The following is a 14,310-nucleotide window of genomic DNA, read 5'->3' as shown; positions in this document are numbered from 1 at the left end:
TTCCTCTACTTAGAACGGGAAGTCTGTTAGAGCAGAAACATTGTTCTGTTTTCACCATTTTATTCTCAGCACCTACAGTAAATGTTTACTGAAATATTTTGGACTACATTAAGCCTTTTTTTTTTTTTTTTTTTTTTTTTAGAGACATTTATTTGAGAGAGAGCGAGAGAGCACGAACATGAGCAGGGGGAAGCACAGAGGGAGAAGCAGACTCCCCGCAGATCGGGGAGCCCGATGCAGTGCTATATTCCAGGATACTGGGATCATGACCTGAGCCAAAGGCATACGCTTAACCAACTGAGCCACCCAGTTGCCTCTGGACTACATTAAGTCTTAATGAATGAACATTTGAGACCACACTAAGTGCTATGAGACTATTCAAACTAGTCAAGGTTTTAAAACTCATAGGGCTAGGGATATCTTGAAGAATAAGCAAATGTACCCAAAGCCAGTAAAATGGGGAATAAGAAAGAGTTAAGAGTTATTGATGATTTGATAATGTCATAATATAGCAAATAAAAATAACTTAAGAAGATTCCAAGGAAATGAGTCGTAAGTTATTTTATTCAGGGAGTTGGAGTTGGGGAGGTTGTGAGGTTAGCTGTATAATATCCTTTAGGATTTTGAGTGGGCAACTAGCCATACAGCACAGAGGTCATTATTTTATACACTGGCTGTGATAACTATACTTCTTGTTCACAGGCTGCCCATAGCATTTTGTGGACTGTGCCCCAACCCCAAATCAGCTATAATATAGTGATCATTTGGTAGGGTGTGGCTTATAGCAGCTCAAGTGGAACTAACAAGGAAGCAGAATGGGGAAAACAGGGCACTTGTGAGACACAAACATGTGCATACTGGTGGAGTCAGAATGCTCCAGATCCCAGAGAGCGGGGCTGGGATGCAGATTCAGGGACCTGCACTAAGCAACCACCAGGAAGTGTTTGAACAAAAGGTTAATAAGTCAGTCAGCAAGTAACCAGGAGAATCAGGAAAAAAAAAAAAAGAGAGAAAGAAACCAGGTAAATGAGAGAGAGAATTGCCTAGGATTCACAGAAAAGAATGTTGAGTCAATGTCAGCTGCCTGTAGTCAGCTCATCCTACTGAGAGCTAATCTCAGAGTTTCCTAGGCCTGCTGGTGATAATAGAAAGCAGCTGGTGGGTGATGAGTGTGAGATTTGGAGGGAAGGAGGGAGGGATCAGAGTGAGGGTGGAGCAGACATATTTCTGGAGTAGAGCATTTATTTGGCAGAGAATCGGATATTGCTAGATCCATCACATATCATTGAGATCATTTGTCCATTGTCTCCCCAGATTTTCACACAGAGGATCAAATTGTTTTTCCACTGTGAATTCCATATTACAAAAATATTTTTCCTCAAGGCATTATTATAATTTGCTTCCCCATTTTTAACCAAGAATTGTAATTATAACAGCATATGCTACCCATACTGAATTGACATAAGTTCAACTAAAGGCAAAAGCACCCCTACAATTTTAAGTTAACTTGTAGGTGAATGGTTGTTTCATTTAGATTTTTTAAATATTAAAGATGACCTTTGGCCTTCAGATTGAGAGCTTTGTAGCTTGGCCATTGAAGCTCTAAGTTTATTTCTCAGGTCCTTTGACTTCAAATCTTTGTCACTTACAGCATTGCCATTTTGCATACATTATTTTGCTGTGAGACTTCGTTCCTCCATCCGCAAAATGAGTATGACAATAGTATCTACTTCAGGAAGTTATTTTGAAAATCACCTGAGGTGTCTTTCATTACTGGCAAATTTTTTTTTTTTTCATTACTGGCAAATTATATTGCTTGATGCATAGTATGTACAATCTCAATGATTATTAGCCATTATTCTGTTTTTTTTTATTCTTTTTTTTTATTTATTTGTTTGTTTGTCAGAGAGAGAGACAGAGAGCACAAGCAAGGGGAACAGCAGACAGAGGGAGAAGCAGGCTCCCCCTGAGCAAGGAGCCCAACTCTGGTGGTACTTAGTCCCAGGAATTGGGATCATGATCTCAGCTGAAGGCAGATGCTTAAGCGAGTGAGCCACTCAGGCGGCCCTATTACTCTGTTTTTATAATTGCTATTGCTATTTAGAAGGTATGCAGCTCTATTTCCTGGAGTTGTATTGTAGGTTTTGGATTCAAAGTTTGATCTTTTTATCCCCAAGAATTGATTCTTTCTCCTTTAACTCTCAGAAACATGGAGTTGAGCAAAGAATTTATTATATTGGCAGTTATGGGTGGGTGAAGGGAGAATGGAGGGGCTGGCAGGTTTTTAAAGCCTCCATCCTATACAAAAAAAGAAAAAAAAACAACCCAGCTGTTCTCCATTTACTAAGCACAGGATGAGAGGAAACAGGCTTCAACCTCAATAATAAATGGTTTACTAAGGTGACATAATGAGCTGCTGGTGATATTTTAGAGGTCACCTTATGTCAAAGTAAGAAGATAGAGGGGTAAAATGTGCAAATTGGCAAAATTTGTAAAAATGCTTCTGACCTTGAGTGTCTTTCATGCACTCCATTGTATTGCAATACATTTCAATTGGAATCACTATGAAGATATCTGTACATGAATGAATAAAGTATACTTCTTTGGTAGCCATTGGCATGTTACTTTAACATAGAAGGAAGACTGTTTCCCTCTGAAGTTATAGTTTGGTCTTATTTACTAATTTTAGGAAAAGATTAGTGGTGAATTTGGCTGGATTTTGAGTCTTTCCCCTCTCCCTGCCTCCTCCCGTCTTTCCCTTTTCTTCTTAGTGCTACCACTAGTTTGTTCTCATGGTGATTTTGCTGGAGTTAGCATAAAAGAATCACGTGGCAGAAATAGTGGTACTATTCTTTTTAAAAAAAAAAATTATTTTTTATTCATGAGAGACACACACAGAGAGAGGCAGAGACACAGGGAGAAGCAGGCTCCTTACAGGGAGCCCGGTGTGGGACTTGATCCTGTGACCGGGATCACACCCTGAGCCAAAGGCAGATGCTCAACTGCTGAGCCACCCAGGCATCCCAGTGGTACTATTCTTTAGAAAATAATTTTTTTAATAATTTATTTTTTATTGGTGTTCAATTTGCCAACATACAGAATAACACCCAGTGCTCATCCCGTCAAGTGCCCCCCTCAGTGCCCTCCAACCAGTTCCCCCCACCCCCCACCCTCCTCCCCTTCCACCACCCCTAGTTCGTTTCCCAGTTAGGAGTCTTCCATGTTCTGTCTCCCATTCTGATATTTCCTACCCATTTCTTCTCCCTTCCCTTCTATTCCCTTTCACTATTATTTATATTCCCCAAATGAATGACACCATATAATGTTTGTCCTTCTCCGACTGACTTACTTCACTCAGTATAATACCCTCCAGTTCCATCCACGTCGAAGCAAATGATGGGTATTTGTCATTTCTAATGGCTGAGTAATATTCCATTGTATACATATACCAAATCTTCTTTATCCATTCGTCTTTCAGTGGACTCTGAGGCTCCTGCCACTGTTTGGCTATTGTGGACATTGCTGCTAGAAACATCAGGGTGCAGGTGTCCCGGCATTTCACTACATCTGTACCTTTGGGGTAAATCCCCAGCAGTGCAATTGCTGGGTTGTAAGGCAGATCTATTTTTAACTCTTTGAGGAACCTCCACACAGTTTTCCAGAGTGGCTGCACCAGTTCACATTCCCACCAACAGTGCAAGAGGGTTCCCTTTTCTCTGCATCCTCTCCAACATTTGTGGTTTCCTGCCTTGTTAATTTTCCCCATTCTCCCTGGTGTGAAGTGGTATCTCATTGTGATTTTGATTTGTATTTTACCTTGAAAAGAATCTTAGATTTAGTACCTTCTAAGAGTAAGTATAGGGAGAAAGAGCTAGAAAGTGTGACAGTTTTATAACTTTATTTTTTTTTTAAGATTTATTTATTTTAGCGTGCATGCACGTGTGCAGCATGTACAAGTGGGAGGAAGGGCAGAGGGAGAGGAGAGAATCCCCAAGGGGACTCCCAAAGAGGGGCAAGGTCTCATGAACCATGAGATCATGGCCTGAACCGAGGATGCTTAACCAACTGAGCCATCCAGGTGCCCCAGTTTTTTAACTTTAAAATAAAAGCACACAATTAACATCAGTATCTTTGGTTCAGTCTTTTTCAGTGAATCACTTCTTTGTCTTCTGCAACATCTTTGTAAGTAGTGTAAAACTTGTACAATTAAATTTCATGCTTTCTGATTTTTATAACTAAAATGTTATAAACTATTCATAACATCCTATAAGGTAGCATTGAAGTGAGCTGGTAATATGGGCTCATGTGTTCTGATGAAGGTACAGTGTCCAAGCAGGTCCAAGAGCCAAGACCTGAGTTCAGACTCTGACCCTACCTCTTATTAACTGAGAATCTTGGGCAAGTTACTCAGTTTTTTGCCTTTTCACCCTCATGCATAAAATGGGAATTATGAAATCTGTCTCATAGGAGTATAATGATTCTTATGTGCTAGAATTCTAAAGTGCTATCCAGGGGGGAAAGTGTTATTTATTTTTAAAATACATTATGTTAACTAGGTTGGTAGTTCTTTACCAAATCACCTTTGATGGTTAAATATTTACTTGTGGACATAAATTATATGTCTGGCCTTTCAGGGGTTATTTCTATTTAACCCTAGTTAAACCTAAAATATGACTAATTAATGCTACTCTACTTAATAGGAATATTTTAAATGGTCTTAAGTACAGGAATGACTACTAAATGTTAAGTAGTAAAGTTCATTGAGTGATAGCATTAAAATAGGTAAAAATGATTTATAAATGTCACAAAACATTTTAAATACAGAGTGCAGACTTTCACTTAAATGATTCTATTTAACAGTTGTTTTCTGAGGTATTTTAACCTGCTTCCTTCAATCTTACATCTATTTATTAATTTGCTTTTCAAAAACTGTCATAAACTATATTTCAGGAGTTTGAATTTATAAATTTCAGTGAACAGGGCTTGAGGTACTTGAGGGCTTGAGATTTAACCCTGAATTATTTATTTATTTTCTTGAGACAGAGTGCGTGTGCAAGTGTGCATGAGCGAGTACAAGGGGGACAGGGAGAGGGACAAACAGACTCCCTGCTGAGCAGAGAGCCTGATGTGGGGCTTGATTCCAGGACCCTGGAATCATGACCCTGGCTGAAGGCAGATGCCCAGGCTGAGCCACCCAGGCACCCCTGAATTTGTTTTTAGTGGATTTGATTTTTCCATTTTTTTCTTAGTGTTTGCATGTGTAGCCTGCCTTCCAGCTCTGGCTGAATTGCTGTTTTTCCATGATACATTTGCTATTGAGACTAATTTAAGTCTTTTTCAGTTAACATGAAGGCCAAAATTGACATTAATACATTGGTATTTAATCAGTCTTGCCTGTAGATTTTACACAAGTTTAAAAGTCCTTTTGTGTACTGTAGTGCCTGCGTAGCACAGTCGAGTGAGCCTGGGACTTTTGGATTTGGCTCAGATTAGGGTTGTGGGATCGAGCCCCAAGCTTCATGTGCTGTGCTCTGAGTCTGCTTAAAACTCTCTCTTCCTCTCTTTTAGCCCTTTCCCCCCAATGCCTCTGTAGTGTATGCTTGTGATATTTTTATCTCAGAGACCATATAACTTTCCTGTCTCTCTCTCTCTCTCACTCTCACTCTCCTTCCCCCTCCTTCCCCCTCTCTTCACCGTGTGCCTTCTAATCCCAATATTGACAACATACTTTAAAGGTCACTAAGCAATGTAGCTCATTGATTAAAAGGGATGATTTTAAAGTGAATGACACAATGTGAATTCTGCCCTCACCACTCTGACTGTGATCTTTAGGCATGTACTTTCCAATCTAGGGGGTGATAAGGCCTGTCTTAGGGTCTTCTCAGAATTAAATTAGCTGTTGTTTATAATGTGTTTATTATAGGGTCTGATGCAAAATGTTACTATTTTTTTTTTATTATTGCTAAACTGAGTGACAATTTTATACCATTACTTGATTGCCTAGTTTCCTTGACTAGTTTGTGGACTTGAGAAAAGGAAGAAGGTATAGTTGTTCTATATATCTGCCACTCTTCCTATCTTGGTATTTTGTATGTAAAGATATCTTTCTTCAGTTGAGCTATTTGTTTCAGCTGCTTGAGACCTGAAGGTCCAGGAGGTAGTAATTTTTATTCTTTAAAGATTTTACTGGGGATCCCTGGGTGGCTCAGCGGTTTGGCGCCTGCCTTTGGCCCAGGGCGCGATCCTGGAGCCCCGGGATCGAGTCCCGCATCGGGCTCCTGGCATGGAGCCTGCTTCTCCCTCACTCTGCCTCTCTCTCTCTCTCTCTCTCTCTCTGTCTATCATAAATAAATAAATATTAAAAAAAAAGATTTTACTTACTCATTTGAGAGAGAGAGATCACAAGCAGTGGGGAGGGGTATAGGGAGAAGCTGACTCCCTGCTGAGCAGGGAGCCTGACTTGGGGATTGATTGAAGGACCCTGGACCTGTGCCATGACCTGTGCCGAAGGCAGACACCCAACCAACTGAACCACCCAGGTGCCCCAGGAGGTAGTAATTTTTATAGTTTTGTTTAGACACAAATTAGAATTTTGCATGCTAGGGGATCTTGTGGAAAGGAATGAGTCACTCGTCTAGTGGAGATGAGAACTTTACCTAGAGAATGTGGTGACTTTCTGCTCTTTTTTCCAACAAGTGCATAGGCAAAATTAGGTGCCATCATTTTATCTCCAAATTTGGGGATTTGCAAATGTCTGGAAGATGACCTTTATGTACCTTAAAGCCCGCTATACTCAGTACATATTTATTAACTGATCTCTTTCCAAGAGTAAGAACGATTTTCTGTACCTTTGTACAGGACCACTCAGAGTGATTGGTTGTTTTGATATTTAACAGGTTTTAGGGTTGCTTTGTTTTTCTGAAGGCCTCAGTTTTTTGAATCCGTATCATCTGAAGGTTACAGTTAGAATCATTTTTTAAAAATTTCTCTAAGCTTTTATTCTGAGGTTTTTCTAAAATATGCTACTTTCTTACCTCTTTTCTAGGTACTTTTTAGTTAGGTTGTTATTCCAGTGCTGTTCTCTCAGTTTACAAAGAAAACTTGTACAACTTTGGAGTAGAAAATTGACTTATTTCTTTTATAGTGATTTATCGTTTTTAAACCATTTAGAGACTTAAAAATGAGAACTTTGTTAAAGTATAATTCACATACCACATAATTTACTCAATTAAAGCATATGATTCTGTGGTTTTTAGTGTATTCACAGAGCTGTACAGCTGTCATCACAATCAGTTTTAAAACATCCAAACTAAAAAAACAAAATCCAAATCATCTCCCAAAGGAACTCTATACATGTTAGCAGTCACTTTCCATTCACATAAATGGAATTATATAATATGTAGGGTTTTTTTTAACCGACTTTTTTCACTTACCAAAATGTTTTTGAAGTTCATCATTTGTAGCATGTATCAGTACTTTATTCATTTTTATTGATGAATAAAATCCTTTTGTAAGGCTATATACAACATTTTATTTAATCCATTTATGAGTTGATGGGCATCTAATTGTTTCCAATTTGGAGTCATTATGAATAATGCTGCTATGAACATGCAATCTACAGGTTTTTTTATATTTTCATTAGGGAAATTATTATTTTTATAAAGTAAAATAACCAAGTTTTTTTTTGTAGTTTTATGGTTTTGTTAACAGAAATATGACGTGCACATAAGTCTGTTTGTTTTCTTTGCTGTACAGCCTGGCTTTGGGATTGGTAACTCTGATGGCCAGCTAGGCTGCTCTTTGTACAATGGCCTTGCGGTTCTTGGAGGAGAGATTGTTAGCAAGCTCTGTACAGCAACACTTCAAGCTCCTTGACATTATTGACAAGGAGCTTCCGGAAGCCACTGGGCAGCCTGTCCCATGTTTTCTTGTTGTATCTGTAACCAATGTTGGATATCAAGATCTGGCCTTTGAATCTTCTGTGTACCCTATTGTCACTGCCTTTGGGTTCCTGCCAGTTGCGCTTAATTTTGACAGAATGGTCTGACTGGTGCCAGATGAACTTCCTGGTCCTCTTTTTAACAATCTTGGGCCTCACCAAAGATCTGAGGGCAGCCATTATGCCCAGTAACAGATGGCTACCACCTCCACAGGCAGCGCCAAGGAAGAGTAAAATAACCAAGTTCTAAAGGAAAAGAAGTTGGGTGCTACTTTTAGAAAAATTTTTTGCATATATTTAAAAATTCTCTATCCCTATTATTCCCATATATTAGTTAACTTCTGCTAGGTTTACTGCAATAACAAATAACTTCAAAATCTCAATAGTTAACAATAATAAAGGTTTGTTTCTTATGTTACATGTTAGTTGCAGTTGTCTGGGGCTCTGTTCTGTCTTTTCATTCCAGAATTCAGGCTGAAGGAACAACCTGTATTTGGGATATGCTATTCTTATAACTGAAGGTAAAAGCAACAAAACTAGTGGAAACATGCGTTAAAAGCCTTTGCTCAGATCTGGCAAATGTCACATTTCTGCTCGCAGTATTTGGTTTAGAAAAGTCCTATGGCAAACCTAACAATTGGGAAGGGAAATACAGTCTCACTACAGGTAGTCACATGGCATTATATGGGAATATAGAGCCTTCTTATACATGGAAGGAGGCACCGATAATTGGGAACAGAAATTCAGATTATCACACCTCAGAAGAAAATAATGGAACTTATGGAGGAAAGAAAAGAAAGATGGAGGTGAAGCTGGTGAAACACCATGTCTTTTGAATTCGAGCACTAAGTTTAAGAGATTGCAGACTTTAACCAACAGTTTCTAGAAGTGAGCCAAAGACCCATGCAAGAGGATGAGGGTGGGGGTGAGCGATCTATCAAGTGTGTTACATGTGATGTAATTTATGTAAGAGATGACTTATCAGGGAAAAGACTTACTTCTCTTTCTTCTTAAAACTTCTGGGAGCAATCTTTTGACCAGTCCCATTCCTCTCCTGACAGCTCATCATACTAGAAGCTCATCCTCCTCTCCAGGCACTTTGTTACCCTGTCACTTGGGAAGTTGAACCAGAAAGAAAATTGAACCAAACCTATTTTTATCCTACCTACCCAATTTTTCTGATACCCCTTTCCTGCTATAGCAGGCATCAAAAGAGCTTTTTATTTGATTATCTTCTGGGTGTCATGTACTTTAGACAGTTATTTCCTGACTTGAAAATTCTGAGATGCAGCTCACTGTAGTGAAAGTAGAAAGGGTCTCAAGTCAGGCCAGTCCCACCATAAATACTGTGCTTCCCAGCTCAGCTATCTGTTATTATAGCACTTCTCAAAATGGTCCTGGGACCAACAGCATTAGCGTCACATGGGAAGTTGCTAGAAATTCTCAGGCTCCATGGCTGTGGGCTAGAAGTCTGTCTGAAGTCATTTTGATAAATACTAAAGTTTGAGAACCACTGTATTGTTTTACTCTGTGTCCTCCTCTCCCCATACTTTTAAATCAATTTGTCCTCTTATGCCCTTCCCTCCCTGCTACCAGTATACTTCTCACATCTCAGACCTTGCAGCATTTTTTTTTTAAGTTTTCATTCTGGAAAATTTGGATATATAGAAAAGTAGAGACAATAAGGAATCCCCTTGTATTCAGCAACTAATTTCAGCAGTTATGAACACATGGCCAGGACTGATTTATTATTTTCACCAACGCCTATCTTGCCTGAGATGATTTTGAAGCAAGTCACACCAATTAATCTGTGAATTTGTCAGTAAATCTCTCTAGGAGATAAGGCCGGCCTTCCTTACCTTCATTCCTCTTCCTTTCTTCCTTCCCTTCATAACCAACGCACCACTCCCCTTCTCTTCCCAAAGAACCAAAACAAAATCAGAATTTCTTGGGTGCCTAGGTGTGTCTCAGTGGTTGAGCATCTGCCTTTGGCTCAGGTCATGATCCCAGGGTCCTGGGATTGAATCCCACATCAGGCTCCCTGTGGAAAGCCTGTTTTTCCTCTGCCTATGTCACTGCCTCTCTCTCTCTCTCTCTCTCTCTCTCTCTCTGTCTTTCATGAATAACTAAGTAAATAAAATCTTTAAAAGAAAATCAATTTCTTAATCTCATCTAGTCTTCACATTTCCCCAATTATATATTTTTGCCTTTTAAAAATGTAGTCTGTTTTCTTGAATCTGTACAGTATCCTGTCTCTTAAAGTTTTTAATCTCTAAATTTCTCATCTCTTCTGCCCTCATTCCTTTGTACTTTTTGTTGAAGAAATTAGGTTCTTTATTTTGGAGAGTTTCCTTCAGTCTTAATTCTGTTGATTGCATACCCATGGTCATTTAACACATTCCTCTGCTCTTGTGTTACCTATAAATCGGTCGTTGGATTTAGAGGCTTGATCAAATTCAGGTCTGAGGTTTTCTTGGCCCAAGTATCTCAAAGATTGTATGTGTCTTTCCATTAAGAGGCATTTAATGTATGTTAGCAGCCATTGATGGATTACATCCATTAATTCACTAGGTGTTGCAAAATGATATTCTTTTTAAAAGTTATTTCTTCCTTATATTTTATAACTTATTACCCTGGGATAAAATTTAAATATGGAGGATAGATGCTTAAGTATTTCCTTTTACTTATCAATTTTCAAATGAATGAATTGATTCCTTGGGATCCTCCAAAGATTGTAAATGAATTAATCTTAGATTGATATTAATGAATTAATTTAATGAAGATTTAGATTAATATTTTAAAATATTTATGGATTTAGAGATATATTATGTTTTAGCCCATTACTGCATTAATGCTCAAATTGGCCAAAGTTTCTTCAAGTTGTCTATTGTGTCTTCTTGACATGACCCTCGTAGTCTTTTTTTTTTTTTTTATGATAGTCACACAGAGAGAGAGAGAGAGAGAGAAAGGCAGAGACACAGGCAGAGGGAGAAGCAGGCTCCATGCACCGGGAGCCCGATGTGGGATTCGATCCCAGGTCTCCAGGATCGCGCCCTGGGCCAAAGGCAGGCGCCAAACCGCTGCGCCACCCAGAGATCCCACCCTCGTAGTCTTTGATTTCTTTTTTTGCTGCAGGATATCCCAGGATCATCTTGTAAATGTGTTGACACAGACCAGGAAATAGGCTTTTGCTTAAAGAACATTGATACTTAGAGACCACAATCTGGGTGTTAGGAGTACTCATTACTATTTGTTTTTTTAGTGAACAGATTTAGGAAATACATTTTTGTTGTTGTTTTTAATGCATAGGCCCTATGTTTCATACTGGACAAATAGATCCTTGTCATTGTTAATAATAACTAGACATGATGTTACAAATGCTAAAAAATGTTTGGTTTTTGGTGTGGAAGCATGTAAGAGGGTTGCTTCACATAAAGGAAAGGGGGGGTGTCAAGGAAGACTTCCTCCAGTGACAACACTTGATCTTAGCTTTGAGGAATAAAGTAAAGCAGAGATAGTTTCAAGAGTCTATTTATTTAGGTCATACATTTTATATGCTTCTGTTTTCCCACCAGTGACCTGACCAAGATGAGACTCATTTTGCTTCACTGGAAATTTGACATTTTGTCTGTCTTCAGGTTTTCTCTTTGAGTAATTATATGGTAATACTGTAAGAAATATCACTGTGTGTATATTATTGTGCATTTGTTTTGTGGTGGGACAAGAGTCTTAGAAGGGAAGTTACAGAGTTCAAGAATATGTACATTTTAACCTTTGTTATAGAGACTGCCAAATCACCATCAGAAAAAGTTATAGCAGTTTATAGCTTCTACCAACAGGACAGTAGTGCCTATTTCTTCACACCTATGATCGTGAAATCTTAAAACTCAATTTTTTCAATTATTTAGTATCAGTTGTTATGATTCCTTCCCAGAATATCAAAGGAAGTTCATTTTAATATGTTTGCTTCTTTTTTTCTTAAAGATTTATTTATTTTGGGGTATGGGGAGAGAGTACAAGAGCGAGTAGGGGTGGGGGAAAGGCAGAAGGAGAGAGAATCTCCAGCAGATTCTGTGCTGAGCAAGGCTCAATCCCACGACCCTGAGATCATGACCTTAGCCAAAACTAAAGAGTTGGTTGGTTAACCAACTGCACCATCCAGATACCCTTGTTTGCTTGTACAAAATGAATATATGATTTTTAATTTACAGTATTTTCAGTACTTCTGGAACCTAGAAACTTATTTTATAATGGATCTTTCTAATACTTTACTATGTATTAATAACTTCATGTTTTGTAAGTAACTCAAAGTCAGGATACCTAGATATTATATACCCTTGTTTCTCACCAGCTGCAGGAAGAGAAGGCTTCCTGATTTCTCACTCTATTTTTTTGTTTGTTTTGTTTTGGTTTGGTTTTTGGAATATGATCTGGAGGTTTGGGTTAGAAAGAAACACTTTTTTAACTTTAATTTTTATATTTTTAATTTTTTAGAAGATTTTATTTATTTGAGATACAGTGAGCGAGCAAGAGATGGAGCATGAGTAGGGGGAGGGGCAGAAGGAGAGGGAGAAGCAGATTCCCTGCTGAGCAGGGAGCCCAACATGGGGCTCGATTCTTGGACTCTAGGATCATGACCTAAGTTGCTTCAGACGCTTAACTGACTGAGCCACCCAGGTGCCCTGGAAAGAAAACATTCTTAAAGTATTTTGAGAACCTTCTAATTTTACCAGCCTGTTTCTACCTTTATATGATTTTACTACCTCAGTTTCTGGTGGCCATTTGTGTGGTCTGTGAAAATGGCTAACCCATAAATTAATTTACACGTGAAAGCAAAACATTTGTGCTTTCTCTTTTAGGTGCTATTGAATTTATTATCTTAATATTATCTGTACTTTGAGAAATTATATGTTTTGTTTGTCTACTTAAAAATGGCCTATGATTCATACATATGTCTCAATCCATATTTTAATAGTTCTGTGTTTAAATTTTTCTGCTATAAATACATAATTTCATTAGGTCTCCATACCCAGCGAATTTTTTAGAATTAGGAATGATATTAAGAAAAAGAAGATCAGGAAAAAGATAAACAAAAGAGAAAGAAATTGAAGAAATCCAGATGATTTAAGATCATATTTTTTCCCCTTTAAATAGAAAGCTAACACTTTTTCATCTGACATTTCTCTTAAAGATGCAGCTGTTATCTAGACTTATATTTTAGTCAGAGCTTCACAGCTAAAATAAAGTGAAGACTTTAATATTGTGGTTTTTCAGACTGTGGTAGGTTATTTGGGTTATTTTCAATTGCCTTGATCATCACCCCCTGCCCAACTTCATTTTGGATTTCCTACCTTGAGCTTGATATATAAAAGTATGATTTGTTTTCTTTTTCTTACACTTTTAATGATTATAAATTAGCTTTTTAAAAATGATCTTTTAAGTCTTTATTATATATTAGAAGTTTTCTTCTCATTAATTTTGTCATACTTGTTCATGTCAGAAGAAGCCTTTTTTTTTTTTTTTAGAAGAAGCCTTTTTATTTGGAGATTTAGCTTGCCTTTCAAAGAAAAAGTGATAATTATTCTGTGTTATTTAAAAATAAATTCTCTATAAGGGCAAGGAATTTCTGCTAGATTGGATTTTCTTTTTCTTTTTTAGTTTAGAATGAATTATCTTTTGTGGTGACAAATAACTGTTTCTGAGGCTGGCAAGAAAACTCCCTCTTGGGACTCTCATAGAAGTGTTGTGGCAGCTATCTGATCCAGCTGCTTAGAAAGTGCTCTGAAAGTTGCCTTATTTGTCTGGAAAGAGTCTGGAGCCCAAATTTGGCTTTTTCCCCTGAGGAGTGTTGTAGCTCTAAGCCAATATGGGAACAACCATGAAAGATTCTGTGGTTACAGTGTGAAATAGAGTAGTACCAAGACATAAATTTAAAGTTGTACTCCAAAGCAAATTTTCAGACACAGTAACGAAGGGGCTCCTTAAGGTAGGCTTGCACAGTATTTATATTCATATTCACCTTCTTAGGAGACCAAGAGAAAGGAGAGGAAAGGAAAGGAAGCCTCTCCTTTTCTTATTCTTTCCTGTTTATTCTAAACAGTCCACAACCACACTGATTGCTGTATATGAGAGTCACTGTGTAAGAAAAGGAGGGTCAAGAGTATTGGTGCAGATTACTTCTTACTAAAAAATAAAACTGTAGATCTTTGTATAATATTTTAGTGAATACTAGTGACCTTATATTAAAATACTATATATCAGGGATGCCTGGGTGGCTCAGCGCTTAAGGGTCTACCTCTGGCCCACGGCGTGATTCTGGAGTCCCTGGATCGAGTCCCACATCTGGCTCCCTGCATGGACCTGCTTCTCTC

The 14,310-nt window shown here is 38.1% G+C and overlaps 1 protein-coding gene and 1 pseudogene across 1 annotated transcript in view; one reads left to right on the top strand and one right to left on the bottom strand.

The window, feature by feature from the left end:
• The window catches only part of JMJD1C (jumonji domain containing 1C), a 330,895-nt gene that overhangs the window by 25,013 nt on the left and 291,572 nt on the right, over positions 1-14,310 (top strand). The gene's annotated exons all lie outside the window — the stretch shown is intronic.
• Positions 7,693-8,154, bottom strand: LOC118354551 (60S ribosomal protein L32-like; annotated as a pseudogene).

The sequence above is a fragment of the Canis lupus genome, chromosome 4 (genome assembly GCF_003254725.2).
Source record: "Canis lupus dingo isolate Sandy chromosome 4, ASM325472v2, whole genome shotgun sequence".
Taxonomy (NCBI): Eukaryota; Metazoa; Chordata; class Mammalia; order Carnivora; family Canidae; genus Canis; species Canis lupus.
This window is presented reverse-complemented; position numbering and strand designations above follow the sequence as displayed.